The following is a 20,447-nucleotide window of genomic DNA, read 5'->3' as shown; positions in this document are numbered from 1 at the left end:
CTTTCACCAATGGGATAAATAAGAAGTGCCCAGAACTCATGAGTATTTATGTGAGGGTGGGGTGATAAGGACAGAAATTTCTATCAATGGTAAGTACTTGGGAACCAGTCCTAACCTAACTGACTGGGACTCTCTTCTCCAAGGGTGACACCTAGAGTGTGAGAGCATAACGAGATATCTTTCTGGAAGATGTAAAGGCTAGAAAGTAGGTGTCAAAGGTTGACTTATTGGATTACAGTGAACTAAGTTCCCTCTCCACAGGGTTTCTTTGAGAGTCTGTTATGGTTTGGATATCAGGTGTCCCCCAAAACTCCTGTATTAATGCAGAAATATAAGTGATTGGATTATGAGAGCTGTAACCTAAAGCAGTCTATCCTAGTCTGAATGACTAGGTGGTAATTGTAAACAGGTGGGGCAGGGCTGGAGGAGGTACACCACTGAGGGTATGCCCTGAAAGGGTGTTTTTTTTCCTTCCTGAGGCCCCATCCCCTTCTCTTTTTGCTTCCTCACCCCACCATGAGCTAAGCTTTCTTCCACTGGGCCCTTCCCCCATCATGTGCTGCCTCATCTTGGTCTCAGAGCAATGGAGTCAGCTGTCTATGGACTGAAACCTCTCATATCATCCAGCCCAAATTAATTTACTCTCCTCTAAGATGTTCCTGTTGAGTGTTTTGGTCACAGTGATGAAAAATCTAAGTAAAACAGGGTCCATACTGGTGAAAAAGCTATAAAGATAGAATATTCTGGAAGAATTAAAGAGCAGTGGTTGGACTAAGAACATGATTGGATAAGGAAGAATGGAATAAGCTTCCTACTCAGTATATTACAAACACTAACAACAAATCATGTTCCAAATGTCTCCCATTTACTTTTATCAGAATGATCTATTCTTATCCTCTAACCTCAAAGACACCTGTTGGGACAGGCCCAAAATGGCTGTAGTGAGGCTCTCTCATGGAGACTTCCCAAGGGCTATGTAATGTTTTTAGTGTGTAGCCAGATTGGGAAACTGCCTATATATTATGGTTAGTCAAGGCCAGAAACACTGTGATTCAGCAAATATACTCATAAACATTAACTTGTGAGCATGTGCCTCACCCCCTTGTGTAACCTGTTGGCATTTTGCCTTCCTTGTTTGGCTTGCATATAAAAATGTCCTATAGAAATGGGCAAGAGGGGACTAAAATGGAACTGGCTGGGGGCTGGTAATGACTGTGGCCACCACTGAATAAAGCATGTCTTCTATCCTAACTGCATCTTGCATCTTCTTCCATCTGCCAAAACCCAAATCTGTTTCCTGGGTCAGAGCCCCGGCAGAGCAACACCCCTAAAGAAAATGGGGCTTTTTCTTTTTTTATATATATTTATTTTTTAGTTGTAGTTTTCAATATCTTTATTTTATTTATTTTTATGTGGTGTTGAGAATTGAACCTAGGGCCTTGCATGTGCTAGCAAGCGCTCTACTGCTGAGTCACAACCCTAGCCCCTAAAAATGGGGCTTTTCCTATTCATTCTCATCTAGTGATGCTGTGAGCCTAATCCTTGACCTTTTATTTTCCTCACCCCCCAAATTCTAGCCATACCTCACTCCAACCCCACATATACCTCACAACCTTAGGGGAGGAACATAATTCAGTTCACCTTTAATCAACTGCATTCTGACTTCATCTCCTAGCCTTTATTTCTTCCACAGAGTTTTTTTCTCCTAATCTCACAATGTCAAACAAACTTAGCCTAGTGTAGTTCTCCTTCACCCAATTTTGTTTACATCTGCTCCCAGGTCTTTACTTTGTCCAGAGTTTCTGACCTCATTTCCCTTGCCCCTATCCTCAGAGACCCCCAGTGAAGTCAGATCATTTCTTCTAGAAGGTTTTGTATTCATATACTCACTTTATTAGAAATACCCAAAGGAGCAAGCTTAGCTCAGATCCCTTTCAACAGATCAAGTTATGATCTGCTCCCAGACATTTACTTTTACCAGCAATATCTGTGTGCTTCCTAGCACACATAGAGAAACCTATAAAGTGGAATATTTATGACTTCTTTAGCCATTCATATTCTGAGTCAAACCAATAACCTTTACTACTTCCAGAAAATTTTGTCTTTATCTATACACATGCTTTCACAGAGAAGGGAATTTAGTTGATGTCTCCTTCAACTATTCACATTTCTGACCTTTATATTTTCAGGAAAATTCTGTTTTAATACTCTATCAGAAACATCCAGAGTAGGGAGGTTAGTATAGGACTCCTTCAACTAATCTTGTTTGAGTATGCTCCCAGACTTTTACTTTCTGGAAAGATTTACTTCCCTTCCACAAACTTACCCTTATAGAAATCACCAGGGAAATGATTTTCATTTCTCCTTCAACTAATTGATTATTTTTTTAAAGAGAGAGAGGAGAGAGAGAGAGAGAGAGAGAGAGAGAGAGAGAGAGAGAGAGAGAATTTTTTAATATTTATTTATTTTTTTTTAGTTTTTGGCGGACACAACATCTTTGTTTGTATGTGGTGCTGAGGATCGAACCTGGGCCACACGCATGCCAGATGAGCACACTACCACTTGAGCCACATCCCCACTCCAAATTGATTATCTTTTGACCATCCCTCCTGCCCTCTGACCTATGAATTCTTCTGATCATACCTCATACTTCTTGCCCTCTATATTCTTCCAGAAAATCTGTTCTCCTGACCTTGCCGCATCAGCAATTCCCAGAATTAAGACCAATCATGTTCTGATCCCCTCTCATTTTTTATACTATTCCTAGATGTCGTTTCCTTATTCTTCCCATCTTGCAAGTTTCTGTGAGGATAGATAGATGAGAAGCCAACAAATTTGTGATGTGGTCTGAACATGATTGATTGAAGGAAATATGAACTAAGCTTCCTCCTTTGGATGTGTCTACCAGAGTGAGCATATATGAACAGTCCTTTAAGGAATGAGAAAAGGTCAAGCAGCAGGGTCAGAATGTGATTTGTTGAAGTGCTACTGAGCTAAGTTCCTTCCCCTGATATTTCTCAAAGAGTAAGTGTGGGGTTGGGGTAAGGAAAAAACTTTGTGGAAGAAATAAGGACCAAAGGTTAAGATTCAGAACATGATTTTATCAGAAGGAACCTAATGAAACCTCTCCAACACAGGTATGGGTGAAGGTGCAGAGATGAGGACAGAACATTCTGGGAAAGTAAGGTCTGAGAGACCATCCAATTATGCTTGCTAGAATGATCCGAATCAATGCTTCTCAAAAAAAGACATTTAAGTGACTAACAAGCATAATTAAACAAGTCAGTGGACTGGGCCAGAATGCAGTTTGATGAAGAAGAACTGAATAATCCCACATTCCTTGGTGTTTCTGTGAGGGTATGTTTAAGGACAAACTTTTCTGGGGGAAAGTAAAGGCCTTGAATTATATCTGAACATGTTGGGTTGGAGGGAAACTGATTTAAGCTCCCTTTCTTGAATGTTTCTGATAAAGTATCAGTATGAGCATAGAACTTCCTAGAAGAAGGAAATTTACAACAAAATTGATTGAAGAACAGAATTAAGTTCTCTCCTATGGGGTTTCTGTTAGGGTTTTTATGTACCTGTAGAGTCGGGGGTGTAAGGACAGAACTTTGCTGAAGAAGTAAAGTCATGGGTAGGCTCAATACATGACTGGATAGGGAAGAATTTATTCTATTCCTTTGGAGATTTCTGTGAGGATTGAAGAAACAAGTATTTCTGGAAAAGAGCTATGTAATGGAAGACAGAATAAATCAGAGGCTATTACTTCACAGGGACAGAATTATTATCAATATGTGATAAGAAGCTTATAAATAGTAAATAGTAAGTTGTGAATGCATCAGAGGACTAATTCCCTTTATTATGTAGACTTTTGTTGTCTATTATTTCAAAGTTAGCATTTGCTGTCTACTTCTGATTTTAAGTCACATTGTGGTACCAGTTTTAATGTATTTTCCTTGCTCTCCTTCTACTTTTCTTTTCTGCCTTTATAGTTTTAAAACATGGATAATGTGCATTAAAACTCCAGGTTAAAGTATGCAGGATTTAGACACTTTTTAGATTGACATTCAAGGGACTTATGAAGTCCATGTCCAAAGAAGGTATTCTTGCAGAGATGGAATTGGGGAAAAGGTGGTGAAGGGTAAAATGGGATGCTACTAGAATTAGGGGAAGGCTCAGTTTAGATTTACACAAAGAAATGGTCAAAAAAAAAAACAGTGGAAAGTATAGGTTCTAGATGAATACCAAAATTAATTCCACTGTTTTTAAAATAATTTTTCGTAGTTGTAGATGAACAGCATGCCTGTATTTTATTTATTTTTATGTGGTTCTGAGGATCGAACCCAGTGCCTCACACATGCTAGGCAAATGCTCTGCCATCGAGCTACAGCCCCAGACCAATTCCACTGGATTTTGATCCAGAGTGAGATGGTTAATTAGTCTGATTCATACAAGTAAATATATATGAAGGATGATAATGAAAAGTGTCACCATTAAACTAATTCCTATAATATTAGATCCTAGAAGAATTAGACAGTGGCCTGAACCATATAAAGACAGACTTAATTGAAAGAAGAGAGGGAAAATTAAAACCATCAAAAATAAATTCTAATGATATTGGATTCTGGATGAGTTAGTCTTGTGGTATAATCCAAATAAGTGCACACCTTTCTGAATGAAGAAAGGAAATAATTAATTCACCCACAAATCACACCCAAAAACATTTGTTTCACTAGTTTTTTGTTGTTGTTGTCTGATCTAGATAAGTAAAGGATTACCTGAATCAGAAGGAGGACAAATGCCACAATCAAAATTAATTCCAGTGATATTGGATTCTGAACAAATGAGTCAGGAATCTGATCAACATGAGTAAATGCTTATTGGAGGGAGGAGGGGAAACTGCCATTACCAAATTAATTACAGAGATATTAGATTCCAGATGAACTTAGTCATGTGATCTGGTCCATATAAGTACATGCATCTCTGAAGGAGAAGGGGGGAATTCATCCCCAATATTAAATCCAAAGATATATTTTTTATAGACCAGGTATTCATGTTGTCTGACCTATGTAAGTTAAATGTTATCTTTGAAGTACAGGAAACAAAACCCCATGTTTGTAGAAAAGACTATATAGACTTGATTGGCATTGGTTTTTGTTTCAAAGTGTAATTTTGGTGAAGAAAAATATGTAGGAGTGTGAGAGAGTCTCCCAGTGTGAGGAAAATACCAGGGTAGGATAGAAGCAAGCTATGATAGTCATAAGTGGTACAAGTCTTGTCTCAGAGTAGGCAGGACACTCCAGCAAACCAGTTATTCTGGGTTAAAATGGAAAATAAAGTGGGAAACTAAATTGGGCAGGAAACTCTACATATGGTGATTAGCAGACAAGAAATATGTCAGTAGATAGGAAGGTTCAACTACACTAGAAATTAAATTCACTATCTTAGTGGAAAGTAAAGTCGATAACTCTACAGTCGGAGAATCCAGATCATAGACAAGCAACTAAAAATTTCACTGTAGAAAATGAATGAGGGGCAGCTAGGAGAGGACAGGAAATTCCCTGTAGTTAGAAATCACTGAACAGACCTTGAATTGGATACAAATGCAGGCAGAACTGGGTACAGTAACATATGCCTGTAATCTCAGTGGCTAGGGAGGCTGAGGCAGGAAGATGGCAAGTTCGAAGCCAGACTCAGCAATTTAGGGAGACCCTAAGCATCTTACATAGAACCTGTATCAAAATAAAAAATAATAAAAAAAAAGAATTGGGGATGTGGCTCAATGGTTAAGCACCCCTGGGTTCAATCCCTGGTACAAAATGAAAAGAAAAGCAGAAAGTGGCCAACTAACCATGATTTGCAAAATTAGCAAAACAGAGATAGAGGTCCTAAAGATGACCTTTGACTCTTGACTTTGATAAAAGGGTTAGTGTGTTCCAGAGCCCCCGAATCCCAGGTAAAAGAAGCAACATAAGTCCCAGAAGATGAATTGGAAGTTGAAGATCCTGAGGATGGACAAGATATCAAAATATAAGTCAAAGTTGTTCCAATGATTTTAGTGAATAGTTGGAAAGAATTAGGTATTGTGTTTCATCTTTATGAGCAGCATGTTCTCAGGAGACAACAATTGCATTGCACTAAAGGAGAGAAATCATAGTGGGATCAGTCATATCATTTCTTGGTTTTCTCATGGTGGTAGGAAGTTGGGGGTTGAAACACTATTAGTGCAAACTAACAGTAAGCATTTTCAAACCACAGAGTTTTTTTCTTACTCAGATGCATTTTTGCATTCCAATTATGTTTTATAAATGTCATTGCTAAGTACATTTTGAAGGTAAACATTATTATATTCTAAGGTACCTTGCTAAGATCAGAGTGACAATCTGGCCCTGAAATTTATCTGAATGTGAATTCTGGTTTAACGCATTTGTTAGATGAGCATTTCATTATATAGTACTTTAATGCTTTTCCAGCTTTTTAGAGAGCAATTTCTGCTTGTGTCTCCGTACCTATGCCAGAAAATACCTCATGAGCCACAGATTCTTGGAATGGCAATGATCATGTTTAGCTAAAATTAGTATTTTCAAATATTTCTTAAAGTGCTACTTTATTTAAACCTCATTCTTAGAGAATTTTTCAACTATAGTTAACTTTTTCTGAAGAGCATTAAAGCTTTATCTTCTAACTCCAAAAAGAGATAGTGCTACTAAAAGTCAATTTAGAGATACAGTGCTTGAAGAAAATTGAGATATCACTCTCATCCTCTGAAGGAATTGGCCCCAAATTTTTAAGTGGTTTGCTTAAGGAAGGAGCAAAATAAATTAGCAGAGCTGAGACTGACCCAAATCTTAATTTCAGGTCAATTCTTTCCATTGTCCATATGGATTTGAATTTATAACTGAAATGTTGCAAATTCAAACATTAGTAAGATATGGGGAACTTCCTGGATAACCTTGTTACATCTGTTAGCTTTGGTGTCGGATAGCACGAGTGATAACTGGTAATATAAGTACAACCACAAAGTTAAAAACTTTAGCAAGATATTAAAAGTTTTCTGGGTAGAGCTACAGGGTTTTGTTGGCTTTGGTCTCTTTTAGGCACTGGCCTTAACTGGTAGTATTTAGCCCAGTCTTTGAGCACGCTATTTTCTCTCTTGCTTCCTTTCTGGAAAGCATGCCTTGGGATGAACATAACATAATGATGGCTAATATTTAATTCAAAATAATTCAGTGACAAGAGGCATTGGATATTTATAGAGGTAAAACAAGATTGGTCATGTGTTGATATTCACCAAGGGTACATCATGAATACATGGAGGTTCGTGATAATACTAAAACTACTTCTGTATATACCTACAATTTTCCATTGTCAAAGGTTTAAAGATATGATTATTATAAAAAACAAGCTTAATGGGTAATAGGAGTTAACTAGTAATAAAGTAACAAATCTAAGTGCAAGTAACACATCTGGGAGATTTTACTTTCTTCTATTTTTGTATATATGAACATAATTGAATTTATTTTGGTGACCTAATTTTATATGAGATTGAACAGATAAAGTGATAAAAATAAATGTACCTTTCTGATCTGAATTAAAAAAAAGAAGAAATTGCAAAATTTATGTGAAAATGCCAATTTTAACCAGGTGCTACTCAATCTATGAGTTTAAAATTTACTGTAATTTTTATATACAACTTTGATTACTGGGGAGAAAACCACATTTATAAAATAAATACTGGAAGTGATGAGACTTGTAAAGTGGACAAAAGCAGAGGAATGTGGTCGATTTATTTTTTCCCTCTAGAACACTGAACAATCCTACAGTTGTGGCTGATTTCCTAAGTAATTAGGCAATTCTTGCCCTGCCCTTTCTGGCTCTGCTCTAAAATTATTTACTTCACTGCTCTAAAACAAAAAAATAATCAACATGAAACAAGTATGTAGTGTTTCTTTTTTAAAAACATTTTTATTATAAAATATAACAGATACAGAAATGTAATAAGATGAATATATAGCTTATGTAATTGTTATAAGGTCAACACCCTTGTAAACAACCACCAAGATAAAAAAATTAGAATTTTTCCAGCCATATCTTCATCACAACTCTCTCCTCAGAAATAATCTCAATCCTGACCTTTATGGTTATCAACTCATTTTCTTTATAAGTTTGTTACGCCAATGTTTGTTGTAAAAATTTACTTAACTTAGGCCTCCCTTTGATAATTCTTAAATCTCTTTTAATCAAAGTTCTCCCTGCATCACTTTTTCTTGCAATTTATTTATTGAAGAAACTGTGTCTTTTATCCTTTAGAATTTTCCACAGTCTCAGATTTTGCTGTATCTATCCAATCTGTAGTTGTTTCCATAGGCTTGGTCAGATTTTAATTAATTGATTCTTTTTTTTGGCTTCCTAGGTGGTGGTAATATTCCTTTATTGGAGGTATAAAATGTTTGGTCATCTCTTTTTTCCATGAATACTTCTTTTAGCCATCAGTGCCATCAGGCATGAGTTTGAGGATGTCTTCAGATGTTTTTGCTATCAGAAGTGTGTTCTCTAAATGGGAAAAGCCCCATGGGAACATTTCCTGAGTTCTTGCATGTTGATAAATATTTTGTGGCCTTTTTATTTGAAAGTCAGTCTGGATGTGAAATCTTTGGCTCACATTTTCTTTCCTTGGCTGTGTTAAGTATGCTACTTTTCTGTTAACATAAAGCTTTGCTGTCAAAGTCTAATGATAATCTGATTTTCTCTTTTTTATGAGTGACTTTGATCCTTTTAACAGAAAGCTCTCCCCTTTAAAGTCCAGTAATTTTTCTAGAATATATTTCTGTGTTAATTGATCTGGGTCAATTTCCTCAGGCACGTAGTTGTGCTCTTTTAATGTGCAGTTTTAAATCCTATTTCAGGGAAGTTTTCTTGCATCATACTTTGTAGAAATGGTTTTGTTTTCTTCCCATGATTTTCTTCTTTGGGGATTGAGAGCTTTTAGAAAGTAAAACAGATTTTGAACAGCTGCTGGGGGCATCATCACAGGGATGAATGAAGAATTGCCAAGCAGCATTGAAGGCCCAATTGAGATTAAATGGCATAAATTTGTAGTAGAGCCAATTGGCACTTTTCTTCAACTTTCTGTAGCAGAACTTAGCACCAGCAAACAAAACAGATGTTTGGGTTTATCCAATGCTGTATATTGGCAGGGTAGATAGAGAATAAGGTCAAGGGGATGACAGATTCTAGGTGTTAGTTGAAATGTAGTTGAAATAGTTATCAAAAAGTTAATTGTACAACTAAGGCAAAAGTGCATTCTTGAATTTGTGGAAAATCTCCAATGATATACTATTTTATTTTCTATAAGAGGAATTGAAATGTATGACTGAAGATGATCTAGTTCTTATTCTTCTGTGAGAACACTCATAAATCATTTTTAAAAATCAGAAAAAAATGTTTAGTAGATTATTTGTCCGAATATTTGAGTTGGACAGAAATAGCTTTCTTTGGCCAGAGTATAAAAAATGTACATGGATTTTGTTGTGCAGTAATAATGTTAATAAAAACAGTGCTGGAGGAAAAAACACCCTTTAATTTGAGCCTTATTTGTATCAGTCATGTATAGTGGTATTGGTACATTTATAATTTGTGTTAATATTATTTCTGAAAAATTTTAGGATTGTGGAGCAGAAAGTACTGCAAACCTAGAAAATAGGTAGGTACAGTTGGTATTTGTCTATGGATTTCCTTTCTGAAGTTTGAATTTATCAGTGTTTCCAAGTACTTTCTACATTCACATCCAGCATAAGGTGATACTTGACAAGACTGTAATAACAAAAAGCATGTTGTTTTCTTGATTATTTCCTCATGGAAGTGGTTAAAATACCCTTTGTTTAAATCTCTTCTTATTCTCCTTTGAGTTTCTTAGTCATCCCTGCTCTTTGCTTGTGACATCCTTTATGCCTATTGACTGATGGCTTTCTTGATCATTGTACCCTATCTTCCTGTTAACTAGCAGCAATCCACACATTTACTGTTTATTAACTGGTGGTGGTGGCCAAAATTCCAGCAAAGTTAGATATACAACAAATCCCATTCATAAATCTGAAGAAATACTGTAACCAACTTAAAAAAATTTCATATAAAGTTTATTACCTCTAGTTAACTTCTCTTTGCTTTTCTTGTCACTATGAAGTCCATCCTTCTTTCCTAGAATTTCCTTGCAAGGATCCAGTCAATATCCATTTTGTTATCTTGGTCCTACTTTTGACTTTAATATAATGATATTTAGTTGTAATAAATTGGGATCAACAAGCAGGAATGTAATGTGAGCTTTTTGACAAATTTATCCAGATTCTGGCCTTTATTACAAGGATCTCTCCTTTCCTCAGTTTCTTTTAAGATGTTTCCTACTGCTGTTCTTTGCAGAGGGTTTTAGAATCCTAACATTTTTATTCAAACTTCCAATGCCTAGCTTCTTTGCTGGAATGAGACAATATTACAGATGCTGAATCCTTTCTTATAATAGTACTATAGATGCCCATTTTGATATTACTTATTATAATGAGTTAATAATATCCTCCCCATGTTCCATGTTCACCTGGAATCTCAGAATGTGACCTTCTTGAAATGGGGCCTTTGAATATAGAACTAAACTAAAAATCAAGAAGGTATGAGAGCCACCATGTTTGTGATAATTGGATATGGTTGCCTTAGGAAACTAATACACTGATTATGCACCAAGGTTACTGCATCATATTCATGCCAAAACTGTTAGCACCAATGCTGTAAAAGTGTAGCCACTTCCCTAACTCCTCCCTGTTGGCTTAGGAACATTCTGACTCTAAGGCTGAGGAAGGTCCTTTCTGACACCCTGAAATACAGGTTTACTGTGGTCTTGGATGAGTAGCACTGTGGGTAGGTGTTTCATTTATTGTGAATACAACAAACCAAGCCTATATTCTCATGTCTCTCCCATTTTTGCACTCACCAGCCAGGGTAAAAAAAACTCACATAGAATTCCAAAACAGGGATCCCTAACCCTTGTGGCTAGTGATATAAATACTTTGGGTTCTTGCTAAGGATACATAAAGAAGGGCTGGAGATTAGCACCATACAACATACAAGGTTGTTTTGAAAGTAGTCTGTTACTACTGCTCATTAGCGGAAACAGAGTAACCTATATATGGAAGTGATTCCCAATAACATCCAAGAAAGCAGATGCATTCCAATTTCAAGATAAGCCTGGGATAGTGGACTAAATAATTAGTTCCTATTAGTAAATTAGTAAATCTATGCATTTTGCTTCTGGGTGGGATAGGTGGGACTGCTATGAATACTTTTATTGTAGAATGACCAAGTTAGCAGAGCTATTCATCCACTGTTATAGTATGCAACAATGACATCTAGATTTAAATACTTTTGCATATTTTAATTAAAAGAGGAGTCTCATTCCAACTCTTCTTTTAAGAAGATTCCAAGGAACTAAAGGTGTACAATAAGCTGCTTACAAGGAGGCTTAGGTCAAAGAAAAGCAGGCTTGCATATGTCCAGCTCACTACAGAAGGTGGCAAATATCAAAGTTATATGAATAAAGCACATTTCCCTTGTATTTCTTCCTGAATAACTCTTGTTATTCTCAAGGGCCAGATATATTATATTGTTTTTATATATTTAGGATGATAAAATATTGAATTCCTACCAAAAAGTTAAAAGCACTTTGTATTTGGGGTTGTGTGTTCTCTCAGTATGCAGACTCAAAGTATATTAACCCATACATGTTGGAATCTTTCCAGATTTCTTATTACTATCATGATAGGCAATTTGACAGTGGGGTTTGGTAATGATCCTCTTCCCCAAAAATCCTTTGATTATGATTCTCTGACATAGCATTTTTCTTCCATTATTCTCAGAATCACCTTGAGTCATCCAGCTTTATGATGCACTGATCCTCTTGCTGCTCACTCCATATTTTATGGAAATAGAGAAACACCTAGGTCCTCACCCTAAATTTCCTCTTCAACTTCACCTTCTACCCTCTCTCCTGGCAGGTTACAAAAAGACAGTCATTTCAATTCATGTTTTGGGATTTCCTGGAATGATTGTCAAGGGGGATAAATTGGATTTGGGAGTTACTCGCTCATTTGCTCTTATAAATTATTGTGCATGTGTAGAATGAGTGCTGGAAAATAGCAATTTACAACCTAATGTGGACATTCATATGTCAGGTGTTTAAAGTAGTTAGAGACAGTCCCAAATAATGCCACCACTTTCTCCACACTCCGGATATAGTCAGTAGCCAGTTTGCTTTTTAATTTCTCCAATCTCTTACAGAAGTTTCAAGATAACATATAAAATGCCAGTTATCTACCTAAAAACTATTCTCTCTACTTGTCCTTAATAATAGTAGCTATTTTTCCTCAGGACATAGGCAGAGATCCCTTAATCGCAAGGTTGAAGGACCCCTTACCTTACTCCTGGAAATAAATTATTTGCTCTAATCATTTTAGTTCTGTTTTTTTTCCTAGGGTTGAGCCCATAGCCCAGAGACTTATGATCCGTAAGATGTAAAAGGAAATGTGGTAAGCTATGTAAGATTTATGATTTCTTTTTTATCAAAGTTAACATGAACATCGTTACTATAACTTGTTTCCCTTGTATAATGGAGCCATATTAATTTAGGGAAGCCTGTGGTCAGAAGGAAGCCATCTTGAAACTAATCATGTGATTAAACTAGGACCATCTTGAAATTACAGAATCATGTGACCAGAGATGCCATTTTTTAAATTCCCTAACAAATAGCCAGTCACAATTGTAGCTCTTCCCTTTTGTCCACTCCAATTTTAAATTAGTTAATCACATAGATTATACCCTTGAGCTCTTCCTATCAGGAATGAGAGGCAGTATGTTGTGAGGGATAAATGTTGGCAGACTGCCCACCCAGGTGTGCTTGCTCACCAGATTCCCTTTGGGAGCACACCCTTCTGCAAAGTACATGCCTTGCTGACCACTTCTGAACATGTATTTGAGTTTTCACTGTACCTTATTATTTTTTTATTGATTTAAAAAATGACAGTGGAATACATTAAATTCTTATTATACATATATAGTACAATTTTTCATATCTCTGGTTATATATAAAGTATGTTCACACCAATTCATGTACATACATGTACTTTGGATAATGATGTCTATCACATTCCACCATCCTTGCTGCCCACTCCATTTTCCTCCCACCCCTTTGCCCTATCTAGAATTCATCTATTCCTCCCATGCTCCCCCTCCCTACCCCACTATGAGTCAGACTCCTTATATCAGAGAAAACATTCAGCTTTTGTTTATTGGGGGGATTGGCTAACTGCACTTAGCATTATCTTCTCCAATGCCATTTACCTGCAAATGCCATGATTTTATTCTCTTTTGTTGCTGAGTAAAATTCCATTGTGTATATATGCACATTTTTTTTTATCCATTCATCAACTGAAGGTCATCTAGGTTGGCACCACAGTTTAGCTATAGTGAATTGTGCTGCTATAAACATTGATGTGGCTGTGTCCATGTAGTATACTGTTTTTGAGTCCTTTGGGTACAGTCTGAAGAGAGGGATAGCTGGGTCAAAAAGTGGTTCCATTTCCAGTTTTGCAAGGAATCTCCATACTGATTTCCATATTGGCTGCACCAATTTGCAGTCCCACCAGCAATGTATGAGTGTGCCTTTTTCCCCACACCCTTGACAACACTTATTGTTGTTTGTCTTCATAATAGCTGCCATTCTGACTGGAGTGAGATGATATCTTTGAGTAGTTTTGATTTGCATTTCTCTAATTGCTAGAGATGATGAACACTTTTTCATATATTTGTTATGGATTATATATATTCTTCTGAGAAGTGTCTGTTCAGGTCCTTGGCCCATTTGTTGATTGGGTTATTTGTTTTTTGGGTGCTTAGATTTTTGAGTTCTTTATACACCTGAGAGACTTGTGCTCTATCTGATGTGGGAGGGATAAAAATTTGCTCCCAGGATGTAGGCTCTCTGTTCACCTCACAGATTGTTTCTTTTGCTGAGAAGAAAATTTTTAGTTTGATTCCATCCCATTTATTGATTCTTGGTTTTAATTCTTGTGCCATAGGAGTCTTTTAAGGAAGTTGGGGCCTAATCCCACATGATGAAGATTAGGGCCTACTTTTTCTTCTATTAGATGCAGAGTCTCTGGTTTAATTCCTAGGTCCTTGAACTACTTTGAGTTTTGTGAATGGTGAAAGATAGGGGTTTAATTTCATTTTGTTGCATATGGATTTCCAGTTTTCCTGGCACGATTTGTTGAAGAGGCTATCTTTTCTTCAATGCACATTTTTGGTACCTTTGTCTAATATAAGATAATTGTAATTTTGTGGGTTAATCTCTGTGTCCTCTAGTCTGTACCAGCACCTTAATATTTTTGATAGGTATTCCTAAGAGACATTTTGTTTCCTGGCAAAAGGACAGAGCATTAAAAGAATTTGCTGATACTTTCCTTCTCTATTCTAGCCTTAGACTAAGAAGCAAAGCCTAGAATTCTGAATCATCTTAAAAAAGTGAGATGACAATTTTGAAATCAAAAATTTATAGAACAGTAATGTCTAGGTCTTCAATGGTATTTTTGACCAGCAAAACCAATACCAACAATTGCCTACCTGTAGACCAGCAGATCTCAAACTTCTAGGGCTCAGAACCCTTACAATTATACCCATTACTGAGGAATGTTAATTTCTTAGCTTTGACAAATGAGACATGGCTATGACATTAGAGGAAATTGGATAAATGGAACTCTTACATCTACAACTCTTCCATAAATCTAAAATTATTTCAAAGTAAAAAATTTAAAAACATCACTGAGGCTTCTGGCCCAAAAAATCTTTGACTTGCTTGGAACATATCTATTGACATTTGCCAATTTTTGAAAAACATATAAATAATATGTATTGGGATGAGGACATACATTAGTAGGAGAGCATTTGCCTAGCATGCACAAGGGCCAGAGTTTGAGCCTCAGCCCTATCAAAAATAAAATAAAATAAAATATCTCTTATACTTACTTGGAAGCTTAAATGTTATTGGAAAGAAATACTGTTTTTTTTTAAATAACAGGTTCACTTTTTTATTTATTTAAAAATAGTAGCTGCCAAATACTCAAGTCTCTATTACCATAGTTTGCCTGTATGTCATTGTTTTAAGTAAAAATGATGTTTCATAAGAAAAACAGCCAGGTTAGTTTGCTTCTCAACTGTGAAAGCTCTTTAAGCTCCAGTGTACTGAGAAGTACTTTCTGCAAACTTTGCATTTCATCCCACAGAATATTAAAAATAATCAAGGGTTGAGATTTGATAAAATTATTATTTTTTCTTGCTTATTAAAGATCAGTTGAAAGTATATCAGGCATTCCCCAATCCACTCTGCACTCCTGTGATTTGTGCTAAATTTCTAGTAATTTCTTCCTTCTGTTATCATTTGGAATATGAGGTTTCCTCCCATAAGCTCCTGTGTTAATGCAGGAATGTTCAGAGGTAAAGTGATTGGACTGTGAGAGCTATAACCTAATCAATCAGTCCATACTAGTTTGAATGGACTGACTAGGTAGTTACTGTAGGCAGGTAAGATATGGCTGGAAGAGGTAGGTTACCAGGGGTGTGACCTGTGAGGGTGTATCTTTCCTTTGGCCCTTTCCCTCCCCCTCTGCTTCCTGACCATATCACAAGCTGAGAAGCTTTCTTCCCCGGGGCCTTTCCCCACTGATGTGCTGCCTCACCTTGAGGAGCCATCTATAGACTGAGAACTTCGAAACCATGGACCCCAAATAATTGTTAAGTATTTTGGTCACCATGATAAAAAGCTGACTAAAACACCTCCTTTGCTTTGAATCAATGGTACCAATGTCGACACAGTGAAAACATCAAACCATTTCTTATTATTATTGTCCTTAAAGGGTTTCAAGGATTCACAGGAGTCCATGGATCACACTTTAAGAACCACACTGAGACTTATGTGAGGAAAATAAATCCTTATTTGCTCAACCCACTCTTAATCAGGTTTTCTGTAATTTGCAACTAAAAGCATTTCTGATACATTCAGCATTTTAATGCTAATCAAAATATCCATGCTTTCACTCTGCTTAAAGAAAAAAAAATATTGTTATTTTTTTTAATGGAGCCTTTTCCTATATGGATCCAGAGATAATTTACTCCTCAAATTTCTGTGGCATTTCCCTGACTGATCTGTATGAGCTATATTTCTCCAATTATTGGAACAATGCTAAACAACCCTCAGACTGCATGCAATCTATCTAGCTTTGAAATATTTCTAATGATTCAATTTCTGGAATAGAAATCTTAAATTATTAAAGTTACTAAGTAGTGAATCCACTAATTTTCATAAGTGTATTTAAAAAATCTTTCTTTGTATTATTGCTGCAACAGACAAGTTACAGAAGCTGCTTGCCTCAAGAGAGATGAGTCAGAAACAAGGACAACACATTGCGAAAGGAGTGGCAACAGAGACCTTAGAAACAAGGTACATGACATAGTTCAAGTTGAAGGAAAAAAATAATAGACCCAGGAATAAAGATTAGCTACTCCCTGCTTCTATTTTGGGAACATATTGAAGCAAGGATGTTAGTTCCATTCTAACCTATTTAATAGTTTGGAGGTAGTAAAGAAAGTCTCTTGTTATTTTAAATCCCTCCCCATTGCAATATGTAATCATAACAATTCACATTTGAGTATATTTTGTATTAAAAAAAATCAGTAGGTAACATTGGGAGGGAGTGAGAGATTTGGGGACAGAAAAATAAATTTCAAAAGTCCACCTCAAGAAGACTAGGGCATTCCAATATTCTGAAATGTTAAACAGAATAATGAAACCCCAAGTAATGTAGAAATAGTGTGTTTTAATGTCTAAATTTAATTGCAGATATTTTATTTTAAAAGATAATTTCTTAAAGCACTATAAAAGAAATTATTCAGTAAATACCTTTTCTGTTAAAAGCATCTATGAAAAATTCACAGCTAACACCATACTTAGTGATGAAAGACTAGATCTTAGAACAAACGTTCTAAGATCAAGACAAGGACTCCACTCTTCTTATTTGTTTGCAACTTTGTGTTGGAAATTCTAGCCAGAGAAATTTAAACAAGAAATAAAGTGCATCTGAATTGGAAAGGAAGAAATAAAACTATCTTTATTTGTACATGACATGAGGAATTTATTTTTAATAATACTACTAAAACTAATAAACAAGGTTAACAAGGCTTCAGAAAAGAGGATCAATGCACAAAAGTAATTATGTTTCTACATTTGAAATGATCAATTTGAAATAAAATAACTCTTAGTATTATCAAAAATAATAAAATATTTCAAAGAAATTATGCTAGAAAACATCCCAAGTTTAGGGAAAGAAATAGCCAGATCAAGGAAATATAAAGGACATCAAAAAATATAAATCCAAACAGACCAATGTCAAAACACATAATGATCAAATAGTTAAGTTATAGAGAAAGTGTTGAAAGCAGCCAGGGAAAAGTGATTGTCACATATAAGATAATTACTATAAGACTATTAGTTGATTCCTCATTAGAAATCTTGTAGTTCAGAAAGGAATAGAATGATATATTCAAAATCCAAGGGGGAAAAAATCGCCAACCAAGAATAATACACCCAACAATCCTTTCTTTCAAAAATAAAGGAAAAATAAACTTTCTCAGACAAAAACTGAGAATTTATCTTCACTAGACAAGCCTTATAAGAAATACAAAAGGGACATACTTAAGCTTAAAGAAGAGAATGCTAATTAGTAACATAAAAACTTATGAAAGTATAAAACTCACTAGTCAAACCCAAAACACTCTAATTCTTTAATGGCAGTGGATAAATCAAATTTATCTCTAAAAATTAAAAGGCAAAGCTACTTTTAAAAAGCGAAAGCTACAAGTCTGTTAAAGAGTACATATAAAAATGTGAACTGTGACATCATATACATAAAACTTTAGAAAAGGAGGTGTGAAAGTGTATGGCTTGTGTTTACAATCAAAATTAAGTTATCAATAACCTATTATAAGTATAAAATATTCATGTATGCCTCTTCGTAATCACAATGCAAAATTCTATAATAGATACACAAAAGATAATCAGAAAATATCCAAAACACACCACTAGAGAAAGCCAGAAAAACACAACAAAAGCAAGTATTTCATAAGGAAAGGAACAAAGAAACTAAAAAAGAACAACCAGAAAACAATTAACAAAACATCACTAGTAAGTCCTCACCGATTAATAATTACTTTGAGTGTAAATGGATTAAACTCTCCATTCAAAAGGCAAGGAGTAGCAGAAATCTTGATTTTAAAAAAGTGGTGACATAGAGGCTGAGGCAGGTGGATCACACATTCAAAGGCAGCCTCAGCAACTTTGCAAAGTTCTAAGGGAACTTAGCAAGACTCTGTCTCTAAATAAAATATAAAAAAGAGTTGGCAAAATGGGGATGCAGCTTAGTGCTTAAGCAACTATGGGTTCATTCACTGGTATCAAACAAACAACTATGTACCATCTATGAGAGACCCATTTTACTTAAAGGACACTCATAGACTGAAAGTAAAGGGATAGAACAAGATAATCTATGGCAAATGGAGACCAAAGGAGAGTAAATAGTTATTAAGTCAAAAATTGTAAAAAGAGACAAGATCATTATATCACGATAAAATGGGTGAATTCATCAAAAGGGTACAATAATTGCGAGTATATATGAAGCCAGCATTGGAGCCTCCAAATATATAAAGCAAACATTAAGAAATCTGAAGACAGACACAGTCTGCAACACGAAGGGAATTTTAATACCCCACTTTCAACAATGGACAGATCATCTATACAGAAAATCAAGAAAACATTTCACTTGAACCGTACTTTAAAACAAATGGATCCAATAGACATATACAGAACATTCTACTCAATGGTAACAGAATGCATATTCTTCTCAAGTACATTCAGAAATTTCTTCAGGACACATCAGATATTAGGCCAGAAAACAAGTTTTAACAAATTTAAGAAGATCAAAATCATATCAAGGGACTGGGACTGTGGCTCAGCGGTAGAGCACTCACCCAGCATGTGTGAAGCACTAGTTTCGATCCTCAGCACCACATAAAAATAAATAAAATAAAGGCATGTGTCCAATAACAAATATATATATATATATATATATATATATATATATATATACTTATAAAGTATGTTTTTCAACCACAATGATATGAAACTAGAAATTGATAATCTGAGGAATCATGGAAAATTAATAAATATGTACAAATTAAACAATATGCTCCACAACAAATACTGGGTCAAAGAAACTAGAGGGGAATTTAAAAATATCTCAAAACAGGGGGCTGGGGATATAGCTCAGTGATAGAGTACTTGCTTAGCCTGTGTGAGGCACTGAGTTCCATCCTCAAAACTACATAAAAAATTAAATAAAAATAAATAAAATTTTAAAGGTATTGTGTCCATCTACAACTGAAAAGAAAAAATACTCAAATCAAACAAATGGAAATTGTACATACAAAACTTATGGGATATAGCACAAGCAGTTCTAAAAGGGAACTTTATAGTGAAAAATACCTACATCAAAAAAGAAGAAAGATCTCAAACAAACTAACTTTATACCTTGAATAACTACGAAAGGAAGAGTAAATAAAGTACAATATTAGCAGATGAAAGGAAATAATAAGGATCAGAGTAGATGAAATAGAAACTAGAAAAACAATAGAAAAAAAATCAACAAAACTAAGTAAACTTGACAAACTCTTAGTTAATCTAAGAAAAAAAGAGACTTCTCAAAAATGAAGTAACAAAAACACCAAAATCAGAAAAGGGGACAGTACAATTGATAACACAAAACACAAAGGATCATAAGAAGGTATTATGAACCATCATACACCAACAAACATGGCAACCTAGAAGAAATGAACAAATTCCTAGAAACATAGGATTTACTCAGACTGATTTATGAAGAAATTAGAAATCTGAACAGAATTAGTGTATAGAAATCAGCAGCATTTCTATGCACTAACAATTAGCTGCCTAAAAAGAAGTTAAGAAAATAAAATCATTTATAACAACATCAAAAACAATACTCAAGAAAAAATTTAACCAAGGAAATAAAAGATCTTTATAATGAAAACTGTAAAACATTTGTGAAAGAAATTAAAGATGACACAAATGAATGGAAAATATCCAGTGTCCATGAATTAGAATAATTAATATTATTAAAATGTCCATACTGCCAAAAGCAATTTATGGATGCATGCAATCCCCATTAAAAAATGTCATTCTTCACAGAAATAGAAAAAAAAATCCTAAAATTGGCATGGAATTACAAAAGAATCTAAACATCCAATGCAATTTTTACCAATAATACCAAGGCTGGAGGGAGTAA

The sequence above is a fragment of the Callospermophilus lateralis genome, unplaced genomic scaffold (genome assembly GCF_048772815.1).
Source record: "Callospermophilus lateralis isolate mCalLat2 unplaced genomic scaffold, mCalLat2.hap1 Scaffold_329, whole genome shotgun sequence".
Classification (NCBI taxonomy): Eukaryota; Metazoa; Chordata; class Mammalia; order Rodentia; family Sciuridae; genus Callospermophilus; species Callospermophilus lateralis.
This window is presented reverse-complemented; position numbering follows the sequence as displayed.